The 14,179-nt window shown below is 57.4% G+C and overlaps 1 protein-coding gene across 1 annotated transcript in view; it reads right to left on the reverse strand.

The window, feature by feature from the left end:
* LOC144311403 (nectin-1) overlaps positions 1–14,179 on the reverse strand; it is a 64,591-nt gene that overhangs the window by 23,192 nt on the left and 27,220 nt on the right. The gene's annotated exons all lie outside the window — the stretch shown is intronic.

Genomic DNA, 14,179 nt, shown 5'->3' on the forward strand with positions numbered 1-14,179 from the left:
TCCCCCAGGACGTCCCAGGAACAGAGAGGCCTTCTCAGTTCTGCGGCTCTCTGGCTCGAGCCTTCAGACTCCACCTGTTGATCCTCTCTGGACTGCTCGCCCTGCACCTGCAGCATTTCCTCTGGCCCAGTGGTGGGGAGGAGTATGTGCTGGAGGTCAGGAGAGGAAGTCTCTGGTCCCCATGACCCGGTCACATGTCTCTATGTGGCCTCAGGTAGGGCTGTTCCCTCTCTGGCTTCAGTGTCCTTTTCTGTAAAATGAGAGTGTTGGACCCCATGACCCTGGAAGACTATACTTCGGACATCACCTGCCTGGTTGTCTCTCTGCCCTAGGTCTGCACCTTCTAGGATCAGACTCTAGGACTTTGTCACCAAAGGGCTGCTCCACCTCTGTCTACTGCCCAGCTCCTCCAGGAAGACCTCCCAGATTAGGCAGAATGTGGAAAATCCAGGCTGCACAGCAGCAGAGCGGGGTGGATGCTAGCTCCTATACGCTTTGGAATTCATCTTTGTTCTCCATCCCCACTGGCCCCCATCCAGACTCCCCATAAGCCTCCCCCCCTCAACTAGCGCAGTCTCTTCCCCGCCCCCCACCTCCAGCAGAGTCTCACTTCCTTATTTTCTCAACACCCTCAGATGGGACTCTAACCACCCCTACCCCCATTTAAGTAAATCCTAAGCCCTTCCCTTCATGGCTTAACTTAACACTCAGCATCTTATTCTCGCCGCTGCCACCACTGCCACCACCGCGTCCCCTCCTCCCCAAGCTCCGCCCAGGCGCAGGCCACAGCCAAGTCCACATACCTGCCTCCAGGCTCTCCTCCAACCCATTCACCACTTTCTAAAACATAAATCATTTTCTATTTAAAATCCTTCCATGGGTTTCCTGCAGCCCTCGGGATCAAGTGCAAAGTCCTTTTGGGCTCCAGACCTCATCTTGGGCGCCGGAGCCCGCAGCCACCTCCTTCCTCCCTGCTCTGTCTCTCTCCCGCCACAGGGAACATCATCCGTTGCCTGCCAAGTTACTCCCTCTGCTGCAAGCCCATACCCTGTTACCTGTGCCCCAGTCCCCTTCATCCTTCCTGAGTGACCTTACCCTTGATTTTGAGGAGGAGGTTTCCTGGAGCACCTGCCCCCCGCCGAGTGAGGGATCCAGCACCCGAGGGCCCCAGTACGATACATGTATCATAGCATCTCTCCTAGTGCGGGCAAAGAGTAGGCATACGGTAGGCAGAAGGGAGCCCTGCGTGGTTGGTGGAGGAGGCTCCGGGCCAGCTGGGGTTCCAGGCCAGGCTTAGCCACATCTTGGGTCTGAAATCGCACATTGGTCAAGGGCAGGGCCTACACAGGAGGACACAGCACGGTGTCAGCAGGTAGGGTAGGAGGACAGAGCTGGAAAGCGAGGCCTCCCATCTGCACCCAAGACAAGCAGGTCAGGGCTGGAATCTTCTTGACTGAAATCAGGAAGCTGTACCCCAAAAGGTATCCTGCTGGTCTCACCACAACCCCACATCCTCTGCTTGCTTCCCACTTGCCACGTCTCGGTTTCTTTCCTCTCTCCTCTGCCCCAATTCCTAGCACACAGCCCTGCCTCCTTCCTCACTCTAGACCAGAGGTGAAAAATATTCTTCTCACCCAAGCAAGCTGCAGAGGAGGCCCTGCTCCCAAGGTCTCAGCCCTGTGAAGCCTGCACGCCGCGCCCCCTCCAGCTCTGCACCCCTCCCAACACAGCCTGGGTTCCTCCTGGCTTAGCCCTTTGAGGCCTGGAGGAGCCTGGAAGGCCGGGCTCGAAGTCTGGGGTTTGCACAGGTCCCATCTCTGCAGCCCACGCCAACCGTGTCCACCCCACCTGCACAGACGACACACCTCCCAGCAGACAGCCACGGCAGCCAGGGCCCCCCTCAGCAAGGGTGCGTCTTTAATGACACATTTTGGGGAGTGTAGGCAGCAGCCTCTCCAGAGAGCTGGTGTGGGGGTGGGAGAGGCGGGGGGCTGCCATGAAAACAGAGGGAGAATCCCTTAGGCCTCCCCAGGAGAACCTCTTGAAAGCTCCGTATCAACATATGCATTGTCTCCGTCCTGCCGCCTGTCTGGAAGTGGAGTCTCTAGATCTGCCTCTTGCCAGAAGGGACTTGTCGGACCACCCCAGTGCCCAGCTCTGCCCACGCCCTGTCCGGCTCCAGGCGGCTGTCTGTACCCGAGCCTGGGGGCTGGGCCTGTGTGGGGAGGGGCAGCGAGGGGTGGGCATGGGGCAGGGATGTCCTGTCTGCTTCCCGGGAGGCTCATTCTAAGAGCGGAGGGTTGGGTGGGAGACTGACGGCCTTAAGAGGGCCAGGGTGGGGGTGCAGAAGACAGTAACTCATCCACGAGCACTGACTTAGAGTTCAGACGGGCCTGGGCTTGTGCGCACTCCTTACTGGCTGGGTGACTGCATCACCCTCTCTGCGCCTCAGTTTGTCATGTATGAAATGGGTACAATTATAGTGCTGTTGCCTAGGGTCGATTTGAGGATTAAGTGAGATAATTCATAGAAGCTCTTAGCACAGTGCTTGGCACATAGTTATGCTACATAATGGGTTGTCTAATTGTTATTACAGGCTCGGGGAAAGAAGCCACCTAGAAATCAGGCAAGCTGGTTTCTATTCTGGCTCTGCCAGCCTCCGCGTGATCTTGCGCAAGCCATCGCTGTGATGAGGCCGCGGTCCCGGGGCAGAGGTCCTTAACCTTGGTGCTATTGACATTTAGGGCCTGATAATTCTCTGTCGTGGGGGCTATCCCACGTGCTGCAGGGTGTTCAGTGGCATCGCTGGCCTCTGCCCATCCTTCCTCCGCTGGGACAGCAAGAAATAGTTCTAGAAATCGCCAAATGTTCCCTGTGGGACAAAACAGCCTCCAGTACAGACCACTGGCCTAGAGGGAAGGGCGGGGAGCTCAGGCAGGGGTGCTGCAGGGTGTGGGGATGTGCAGGGCAGACCTCGGCGTGGCTGGTGGGCTCTCAGGAGGGGAACTGTCCTGGGCCCTGGGGCCCAGCGGCGGGTCAGAGCCCGGGTGCAGGCCTTCCTGCCTGGAGAGCCTGCTGGGGGCTGTATAGGAGGAAGGGGGTGCATGAGGTGTGTTTGGGGAAGGCAGGTGGAGAGGACCAGAGGCCCCCGGGGAGCCTGTAGCCCACCGCCCTGTGCTGTCAGAACACGGTGATGGAGCAGTGGGGGTCCTCGGAGGACAGAAGGGCAGCGGAGACACAGCAGTGGGGGTGCGGCTGGGCGCCTCGCACAGGGAGGCGGAGAGGCTGCGAAGACAAGGCAGCGTGTTCCTACGAGCGGAAACGAGGTCGGGCAGCGTCTTTCTCCGGCTGGTAAACCGCTATCATTTCGGAAGGTTTGCACCTCATTTGGTTTCTGCTTAAGTGAAATCCACAACATGTGTTCCCTGCATTAGTGGAGTGTTTGTACTTAATTAGTGGCAAATTCTTTCATATTAAAGTCATTAAGTTTTGCCGTTTGCTCTTCTCACCCCGGGTCTGGCTCTCTCCTTTTCCCTTTTAATGCAGGCGGCCTATTGCCGGTCGTTGGGCCGCAGGAGGCGCGGTGCACGCACCTCCCCTCCCTGTGGCACTAGGACCCTACGACCTCAGCCCCCGTGCCCGTCCAGCCCTGGGCTGGCATGTGTCGCTCCTAGCCCTCTGGTCCCCGGGCCAGGCCCCTCCGTGTGGCCGGCAGCTCTCTCTCCTGCCTCTGGGGCTCCTCCTAGGGCTTGACTGTCCCCAGCCGACCGGGCTTCGGGCTGTGGGCCGGGGCACCGCTGCTGGCCGGGCAAGGAGCGACCGTGGAGCTCAGGAGGCCGCCCTCGCACATTCGGGGGGAAGATGGGATGGGGCGGAGACCGCCCTGTGAGCCCCCTCCCCTCACAGACACAGGAAGGCCTCGGTCTCAGTGGTCCCTCGGGCTGGCGCACACGCTCTGCAGCCACAGCACAATGGGGACGCTGGCCCTTGGGCAGGAGGGCGGGTCGCCCGTGATCAGAGGCCAAGACAACCTCTCCTCCACCTGCATCCGATGCGGCCTATGAAGCAGCCGCCGGCTGCAGGCCCCACACCTATTTCACTTTTAGGTTAGATAGAACATTCCCGGGCAGGGCAGGAAGGGCTGGGTCTTCCACGCTGCCCTTCACAAGACCTTGAAGCAGCCCCGACCTGGACTCCTGGGACTCCTCCCGCAGACTCTGCAGGCGGCGCTGGGATGGGGGCTCGGGGCCTGGCCTCAGGAGGTCCGAGATGGGGCAGGAGCCCTCCCCTGCTCAGTGCCCCCTCCTCCATGAAGCCCCTCCCGCAGCATCTCTAGTTGCCACAACCTGGTCCCAGCCCTGCTGTCTCCATCCCCCAGAAAGCCTTCCTTGCTGCCCTCTGAACTCTGCTCCGGGCTCTGGGCTTTCTCTGCACTCCAGGCGGCGGCATTCAACCTCTTTACTGGGCACGGTCCGGGGAGCCCACGAGGGGACCAAAACTGGCAAAGTCTCGGGGTCTGTCACGTTTCCTCTTTGACCTTCTGCAGCTAGTGACACCCCAGAAGCCTCACCTACGGGGTCTCCAGCAGGAGGCTGGAGGTGGGCCGGGGGAGGCAAATCCTTTGTGCTCGAGCTCCCTGGGCGGATGGGCGAACCCAAGCCCTGCAGATGAGAGCATCTCCCAATGTCTCAGAAATTCAGGTTACGTCTGGGTGGCCTCCCGGGGGGGCCTGGGGTGCAGTGGATCACAACAGAGGCGAGCGAGAGCTTAGGGAAAAGGGAAGGGGGAGTCTTGCCAGGGCCCTTCCATCATCTTCAGAACCCGCCTCTTTTTCACACCCCTACACTCAGCCCGCTCTGGCTCGGCTGCCACCTCCGCCCCGATTCTCTCCGCAGGCCAAGGCTCAAGCGGACATTTTTCTTCCAAATAGAAGCCACAAGGTGTTGAACTCTTCAAACCCTTCCAGCCTCTTGGATAGCACCAGCTTTAGCTGTAACACCCCCAGCTCACTGTATCAACCCCAGTGTTAACCCCGAGAAGCATCCTCCTCAACCACAGTGTAAACCCCAACATAAGCCCCAGTCCGATCTCAATGTCAATGCCAACCTAGACCACAAGACCGGGGTTATGACTCTACTCCCATGCTAACCTCTTCCTGGTTTTAACCACAGAAGGCAGAACCTTCCATCGTTTCTGTCCTAATCTCCTAATCTGCCTCAGCTCCATGGCACCCCAGGAGGAAGCAGTTTTTTTTTGTTCTACCTGACAGTCCTCCCCCTTGGGGTGGCCACAGGAAGAGGGGTCTCCAAAAGATCCTGACATCATGTTGCAGGGTGTGGCTGGCTCCCCTGTGTGTGTGGGAGGGTCCACCTGACAGGGGCACCCAGCTTCCCACGCAGTCCTGCGCTTCCTGCCGTGCCTCCCACGGCAGGGCCTTGTGGACATATGCAGTCCCTGGAAAGTCTGCCCTGGGCTGTGCCTTTGCCTGGCGCCCGGGAGGCTGAAAGGGGATGGTGGGCAGGCCCACGCTTTGTAGCTTGTCCTGCTGCTAATTTCAGCTTCAGCTCTTACTAGCAGTAGGACCCACAAACAAGTCCTACAACCTTCCCGAAACCCAGCCTTCCCACCCATAAAATGGGCCTAAAGCGAGGCCACCTCATTTGGTTGGGGTGAGGAGGGAGGGAGGGCATCTATATAAAATGACTTCCGTGGTCCTGGGGTCTTCGGGGACATGTCCTGCCTGGCCTCACTGCTCCTGGCCTCAGGCTGTCACCTTGCCTTCCCTCCTCCCTTCTCTCCTTTCTCAGCACTGAAATCATCACCCTCTTCTTGGCAAAATGCTGAGGGGCGCAGGTCCCTGCCCTTGCCACAGCCTGTCTTCCTGCTCCACAGGGCAGGGGTGCAGCGGCTGAGCGGACCTAAGAGGCAAGAAGGGGAAACCCCAAGTCCTGGCCATTCCTCCCAGCCCTGCCCACTCTCCCCCAGCTCCTTTGCCACCAGGAGTGTCCGAGTTTTGAGGAAGGGGGGGTGTCTTTCTCCTACTATCCTCCCCTCCTCCCTGCCATCCCTTTACCCAACACCAATCTATCAGGAGCCACACCCAGACCTGCTTCCAGCTCAGACTTGTTGGGGTTTCAGAGACTTGTTGGGGTTTCAGGAGTCACTGGGTAGGGGCCCAGCATGCCAGGACCTGCTTCTCGTCCTGCCTTGCAGAGAGTGCGCGCACGTAGGCAGCGGGGCACGGCGCCCAGCTGCAGGGATGCAGCCCAGCCTCCCGGCCACCTGCTCCCCCCCCTTCCCTCTCCTTCCCATTCTCATGCCCTGGTGGCCCTGCCCACCGCACTGCTCACAATGGCCCCTGAAAGCTGGGGAGCAGCTGGTGGCAGAGGTGTGGGGGTTCCACTGTCTGAGAAGGGTGTTGCCTGCCTCAAGATTGGGTCTACCCGCTTAGCAGCAGAAGCTGGGCGTCCCACGCGCTCCCCTCCCTCCCTAGAGGAGAAAGGACAGAAGGATGATGTTCCTTGACAGACCTTTGCCAACGGATGGCAAGAACAGTAAACACATGTGTATAGCTTAGGTGTTCCTGAATGTTTACTTATATTAACTCACTTAATCCTCACAACAACTCCGGGATCTGGGTTGCATTACTGTCTCCATTTCAGGGATGAGGAAACAGAGAGGTCAAGTCACCTGCCTAAGTTGCACAGTCTATGAAGCCGATTCACCACGCGCAGCCTCCGTGAGGCTCTGTTCAGGGTGAGGATATGCTCCTCACCACCACATGGGCTGCCCAGGGCCCCCCTTTCTCCCCTTCCTGGGGGATGAGCGGCCAGTACACCCTTACCAAGCCCCAGAATCACAGGTAAAGGTGAGACTCGATACGTGGGACCCTTGCCTGTCGGCAGCCAAGGTGATGGGGTTGGATTGGGTTCTTTTTTGGGAGGGCAGATGCCATCCCCTCACCCTGGCTCCGGGTGAGGGTGAGGCTGAGCCCTCCATCCCTACACCTGTCAGGATGACAGGGCTGGCTGGGACCAGGGCATTCCCAGCCAATGGGATGTTACTGGGCATCTCAAACGCATCAAGCCTCCATTCTTCCCTTGTTCCCTTTGCCTCCCGATCCAGGAGTTTACAAACCTGACCCCTAGTCTGAACTCTGCCAATCTCCGGCTGTGGATCTTCCTTCCTCTTTCTGTAGCTGGGATTCTCCAACTAAGAGATGCTGGTGCTCACATCGACCCCATTGCCTCTGGGGCCCTGGGGCCTGGGAGGGCCAGGTATGCCAAAGCTCCAGAAATGCAAATAATGGCTACCACCACTAAGCACCTATGGCGTGTCAGTCATTTACATAGATAACCAGCCCACGGTTTTTACAACCATCCCATGAGGGGAGTCCCCTCAGCTCCAGGGCCAAAGAGGAGAGGGACTGCCAACCTCTGTCTTTTCCCCAAACTCCAGAAATGGATGGTTATTCTCATTTTTCATCCCTGCCCTGTACCCCCAGCCCAGCCCCCACCCCTGCTCTGGGTTATTAGCTACCTTGAAGCCCAGGAAGTGGGCAGCAGGTGCTAATGAAAAATCTAAGGAGACTCTTCACACCCCTCCCTGAGCAGGGGACTGGAGGCCTGGAGGGGGGGTACTTTGGGGCCCACTCAGTGCCTAAGATGTACAGAGAACTCCCAGCCACCTCTGCCGGCGGGCTTCCCACCAGAGGCTGCCGGGATAGCATGTCAAATTAGCTTAATGAGCAAGGCCCCAGCTTTAATTGGGGCCCTCTGCTTTGCTGTGCTGTCTCCTGCTTTCATTTTTAATGCTGGGAAACGGTGGGTTTTCTTCCTCGCGCCTATGCATTTTCACCCTGGCTAATGGCTCCTCGCTCAGAAAGGCCCCTACAATGCTAATTGGGTTTAATTCCCAGGGTAATTAATGATTCTATTGGAAAACTGAAATATTGTGGGTGAATTCTGTGTATAAATAGATAGGGAAGTCAAAGGGACAGAGAACTCAGAAGGAGACCTTGGGAGAGACCGGGGCTGGAGGCAAGGCGAGCCTGAGAATCTCAGCTGCTGGATCCCTTAGATGGTGACCATCTGGCCCAAGAGCTCCCCGTTTATAGACGAGGGAACAGAGGTGCAGAGAAAAGTAGAGCAGGGACGCCTGGGTGGTTCAGTGGTTGAGCGTCAGCCTTCGGCTCAGGTCGTGATCCCGGGGTCCTAGGATTGAACCCCCATATTGGGCTCCCCACAGGGAGCCTGCTTCTCCCTCTGCCTGTGTCACTGCCTCTCTGTGCGTCTCTCATGAATAAATAAATAAAATCTTTAAAAAAAAAAAAAAAAGGCAGAGCAACAGCAGGTGGCCAAGAAGTTGGTAGGGATGGGGCAGGAGCTCGGCCCCAGAAGAATAGGGGTGGGAGCGTGTGACTTCAGCCTTCGATGGTTCAATAATGTGATAATGGACGTGAGCGCACCTGGGAAACAGCTATCAGCCAGACGCCAGCCGTAGAAATGTACTGTGGTTGTTTCTCTTGTTGTAGTTACAAAGGCCTTGCCTCTGGGTCAGTAGATAAGCAAATAGCTCATCAAGCCAGGAGGCAGCCAGGTGTAGAAAGGCAAAGGGGTGGGCGGGTGGTGGAAGGCCCTGGAAGGCCATGGCCTCTAGCCCACCTCTGGCTCTAAATTTTTCTCCTCTCTTGTCCTAAGGGAAAGAGCTGGATGGGGCGTCTCTTGAGGTACCATCTGTATCTTTCCTGCCTGGCCTGTACCCACGAACCTGATGGGGAGGAGGGAGAGATGGAGGAGATATCTGCCCCTTGAACTTCACGGTGACCTGGAGGTTTGGCACCAGTCTGGGGAGGGAGGAGACGGGGTTGGAACAGGAGATGAGAAGCGGGTGGGAGAGGACTGGCTGCTGGGCTGTAGGGTGGGTCCACATGCCCCACGGCCTCGAAGCCGCCTCCGCGTCGAGAGCCCTGAATCCAGCCTGTCGGTCTGCCAACTGGGCACCTCACCCTCCCCGTGCCCCACTGAGCTCTTCTCCTTCCAGCTCCTCCCTCACCCCCCTTCTCTTCCTGGGCTGCACTGCATCAGTCACCTCTTTCCATCTCGTGGCCTCCCTCCTCTGAGTTTCCAGAACCTAGCCTTGGCCTCCCCATTCTTACAGCCTCTTGCCTGGGAGGTTAGGCCCGTATCAGGTCCCATCTGGAATCCTGGCACCAAGTACACCAAGAAGGGTGAGTTTTTCATGAGCACTTACAATCTAAGCGGTATTGTGAGGCAGCAACTCTCCTTTCATTCTCATAAAAATCCTCCTCCAGGAGACAGGTCTCAGTGGTGCTGCTGGGAAACAGAGCCAGACCTGGCCGAGGGTCTGTCCGTGCTGCTGAGTGGGTCTGAGCACGAACCTGATCCTGTCACACATCTGAGCTATTCATCAACCTTCACCATGGGTCCCTGTCTGTGTCCCCAGCTTCCTCTCCTGTCCCTCCCAGGTCCCCGCCCTCCACACCAGCCACCGAGGGCAACTCCCACCCACACGGCCACCAGCTCTCGGGGGTACGGGTGAGGGGATCTGCAGGAGACACACTATCTCTGAAGCCCCAGCGCCCCGCACGGGGTAGGACCTCAACCCGTGTTTGCTCAGCGACCTGCGAGCCAGGCTGCAGTCAAATCTCAGAGAGCACACTCGGGGGATGGGACGTGGGGCTCTGTCAACCTCTCCAGTCATTCAGATTCTTTAATCAAGACTTCTCAGGAAGCTGAGGATCAAAGGAGGAGCAGACTCCCTGGAGAATGCCATGACTGTGCAAAGGAGGGCTTCTCTGTTAAGAGAAATGCTGAGAGGCCCCACGCGTGGAAGGAGCATCCAGCTCCACTTCCCCCCAGTGGGGAAGGCGGGAGGCCCCCTCCTCAGCTTTCCAGTGTGGCCAGCTGGGGCTAATCCCATAGCTTGGCTCTCCCAGCCCCCTTTAACCTGATGATCCTCAATTCTGGAATGATTTAAGGAAGGGGCCACCCATTTTGTAGATGTAGAAATGAGACCCAGAACAGTGAGGTGACTTGAGACTATGCAATCTACTAACTAAAAAGCCAAGGACAGAATCCAAGTCTCTTGCCCCTTCTTTTCCTTTTCCTGGTTCCAAAAGGATGAGGAAGACAGAGTAGAAGCTGCCCCTGGCTGAGGGAGGGTAGGCCGGTGTCCCATGTCTAGTGCTCAGGGACCAGGCTGGCCTAGAAGAAGGTGAAATGGGCACCCTCCCCACCCCACCCTCAGCAGCCCCAGGCTGGGCCCCTGGGTGGGTATAATCAGGAGGTGCTCTGGAGTTCACCCCAGCCTGCTCCCTGGGAAGAGGGTAGAGGAGGGAGGGAACCCTAAAGAAGCAGGTCAAAGCAAATCCTCTCCACATGTCCCACCCCCACTGAGGGCGGGCAGAGCCGGAGCCTGTACGACCAGAACCCAGGCGTCCTGTCCTGACACGTCCCAGGGAACAGCCTGATTGGGAAGTGAGGGAGTGAGTCCAGGAGTTGGGTGGGGGGGGGGCATGCAGAGAAGGGGAGGGAGGGCAGAGAGGGACAGGCAGGGGGCTGGGTGGTCTGTGCCACCTCAGGGGACTTGGGGACAGGGGCTGGTAAGGAGCCAGGGCAGGGGTGGGTTGAGAAGGGGTGGAGGGGATGCTGATGAAGCAGTGTTGTTGGCTCAGCGGGTCTTTGGCCCAAGGCCCCCGCCTCCCTGGTCACAGGCTTAGACAGGTTCGGGAAGCAGGGCTGCCGGCTGCAGATGGGGGCAAGGTGGGAAGAGGTATGTAGCCGCACCGTCTGGGGAAGAACCTGGACAACAAGCCATAATCAACAGGAGGCCTGGCAGGCAGGGGTGGGGGGCTGCCTCACCTCCCATCTCCCAGCCCCCTCCCAGCACTCTGGGTGCTGCCCTGAGCACTGCCAGTCGGCCCCAGGAGGGCCAGTGCCCACAGTGGATGTGGGAGGTGGGGATGAGGGCGGGGAGATGCTTTGAACCCAAGAAAGCCTGGTGGGAACTGGTTCTTGACTCAAGGCAGAGAAAGGGTTGGGATGGCCAGGGCTGGTACTGCTTTGTTTTGTTTTCTTCCTTTTATGAGATGTGAACTCAAGCAATTAAAAATACTCATTTTATTTTACACAATCTGCCTTGCTGTATCTCTTCGTCTTTGCTCCATCTAGCTCTGGTGCCCTCAGAATGGCTGGCATTCCAGTCACCTTTTTCATCTGCGAAGTGATGGGACCGATGGAATGTGTCCTCAAGTTTTTACAAGGCTCAGCCCCCTTCCTTTGTAGGTTCCCTCAATCTAATAATAAACACTGGTGGACAATATCTGTGCTCCCTGCCTCCCAGAATTCCAGCGGCAAGTTATTTATTTCCACCCCTGTTGACCGAACACCTCCTCTGTACCAGGCACTGGGAAGTGTTTCCTGCTTCGGGTCTCCTACGATTCTCGCTCCCATCCTTGGGAGCCAGGATGGATATTCCCATTTCACAGAGGAGGAAACTGAGGCCCAGGGATGGAGAAGGTTGCCAAGTTGCATAACTAAAGAGTGGTTGGTCTGAACTTGAGCTGCCGTCTTCTGGCTTCCGTACCCTGTTACTTCCTTTCAGAAGGAGAACGCCCCTTGTTTTTGTCTGCTCAGTTACAGCCTCTCCTAAGACCAGATTCCAGCTTTCTATGCATGCAGTGTTTAACTCAGGGCCCAGCCAGCAAATCTGTAGATTTGCTTAAGAGGAGAGGATGAGTTTCCCTAGAGGGCAGGGCGGGCATCAGAGTTGGTAGACCTGCTGAGCCTGGGTCTCCTCCCAGCCCCTCTGGGAGCAGGGAAGGGAAAGGGAGCAAAGACTGGGGTTTTGGAAGTAGCTGAGCTCTCGCTGCAGAGCCAACTGGTGCCTGGACAGGTAGCTGGGGACCACACCTGCCCAGGCCCGGCCCTGCCCTGCCCAACATGCTGCCCAAGTTGGCAAAGGGCTACCAAATGGACTTGGGCAAGAAAGCATGTCCTTGGAAAGGCGACATCAGGCTTTACCCTCTGGGCCAGGTGGCAGCAGCAGAGGCATGCCCAGCCAGAGCTGGGGGCCTGGGCCTCTGAACCACCCAAGCAGAAGTTAGACAGAGGGGCTGGCATATACTATCCTCTGCCCCTAGCAAGGTTTTACCCGAAACAACTTCACCCAGGAGACTAAAGAAATCTTTCAAGGTCTACATAGCAGGAGATCCTGCCTGGGAAACTGCTAAGTTCTATACTCTTCCCCGATGGACAAGTTTGTCCTGGGCTCTGTCTTCAATTTCTGTTGCTGCAATAGAAGCACATTGTGTCCTGTGGTGTGCTTGGGGCTGCTGGCTCAGGTTCCAGAGGTGGAGATTGGGCAGGTCCTCCTCTTACGGAGAACATGAGGGGTAGGGAGGCCAGACAGACCTGGGCTGGGCTCATTGACTCACTGGTAGTGGGCCTCAGTGAGCCTCTATCCTCATCTGTGAAATGGACTTAAATCTTTTATTGACAAGTGGCTATAAGGATTCAATGAAATCATGTATGGACATGGTGAGTGTGACATGGGGAAGGTGATCATGAGATGGCAGCTGGTATGTAGATACCTGGGAGGTCATGACAGAGCTAACAAGCTAAGATCCCTCCCCAGGACCTGGGCAGGTCCTTTCTAGCACCCCAAAGGCCATGGAAGCTGCCTTGTGCCCTCCCACAGAAGAATGAGCAGCCTTAAAATTCCACATCAAATCTCAGTCAGCTAATTGCTTTTTGCCCCAAATCAGCACCCTCACTCTGGCCTATCATGCCTGGCCTGGTCCTGGAGTCCTATGGCAAGTAGGGACCGAGGAGTGCTCTGCAAAGTGCCCCTGTATGCTCCCTGCAGAGGGTTAGCAGTGGCGTCCCTGTGCCTCTACCAGCCGGCCTTCTGGGTGGGTGCCAGCACAGACCTGTATTCACACCATGGGCCTTGAGGATGCAGAGAAAAGAAGTACCAGAGTGCCAGAGGTTTGACATGGACCGAGGGGCTTCCTCCAACCTCCTTCCCCAGGTCTAGAAGTCTAAGAAAGTTCTGAGTGTCCTTATGGGAACTCTGGGACTTTCACCCATCCGGCCGGCAGATGCCAACTATGTCAGCTCCTCCTTCTCCCTGTGTCCTTCTCCCCATTACCCCAGGCCAGCCACACCCAGCTCTGGCAGTGCCCAGCCTGAGTCCTGGAGAGGAGAGGCCCCGATCCCAGCTGTCTGCCACACCCCTACACCCTAGTACCTCTGGCCGGCAGGCATGGCCGGGCCTCTGGGCCTGGAGTCACAGGATGGCTGGGAGGGCCTCATTCCAACAGTGCTCCCTGCTTGCTCGTCACCCACAGATGCGAGAGGGAGTGTGGCAGGAGCCTGGGGTAGGGCCTTTTGAAAGACACTGGGCGGACTCACTGGGCACTGGCTTGCCTGGCTCAGAAATCCTTAGCATGACCTTCCAGAGCAGGTGCTAGGAGACAGCTGAGGAAGTGGAGGCTCGGCAGCACCGGGGCCATGGTCATTCAGTGCTGGAGTCAGAATGAAAACACAAGTCTGTCCCCTGGCTCATGCCTCCTGGGCAAGGCCTCTGGAATGAGGAGACTGCATTTCGGGAAAACCCAGAGTAGCTCTGGATCTGTTCCCTGCCTGTACAGTGGGAACTGCAACCACTAGCACACTTGCTCTTGCAGACTTGTTGGGGACATCCACTAAGACAAGCTCTGCAAAGAGAGCCATGAGGCCAGACAAGAGGTGCCTAGCTACTACTGTTCGTTGATTAGGGTGGGGGGACACAGGACAGGACTGTGTCCCCTGTGAGGGCAAGGCCCCTCCTGAGAGCTTTGCCAGGAGACCTGGAGGGGGTGGGAGTACTGACTCGCCCCTGGACCTGGGCCTTGTGGTCTGCCCAGATTGGCATATGTCCCATCCTGCAGTGACACCGCACTGTCTGGCTGCCACCAGCTCCTCAGCCTGTTCTGGCTCTGAGGGTCCCTCATGCAACAAATTTATTTTGTGTTGATGTCACTTCCCAAATATACTAACACCAAGTTCATGAAAGGGGCCTGGGCTAGAAGTCGGGAGACCTAGATTCTCATTCTGGTGCTGCCATGAGCCAGTGAAGCCTGTGACTTGCTCTGTCTGGGCCTCAGTTTCCTCAT

Source organism: Canis aureus, chromosome 3 (genome assembly GCF_053574225.1).
Source record: "Canis aureus isolate CA01 chromosome 3, VMU_Caureus_v.1.0, whole genome shotgun sequence".
In the NCBI taxonomy this organism is placed as follows: domain Eukaryota; kingdom Metazoa; phylum Chordata; class Mammalia; order Carnivora; family Canidae; genus Canis; species Canis aureus.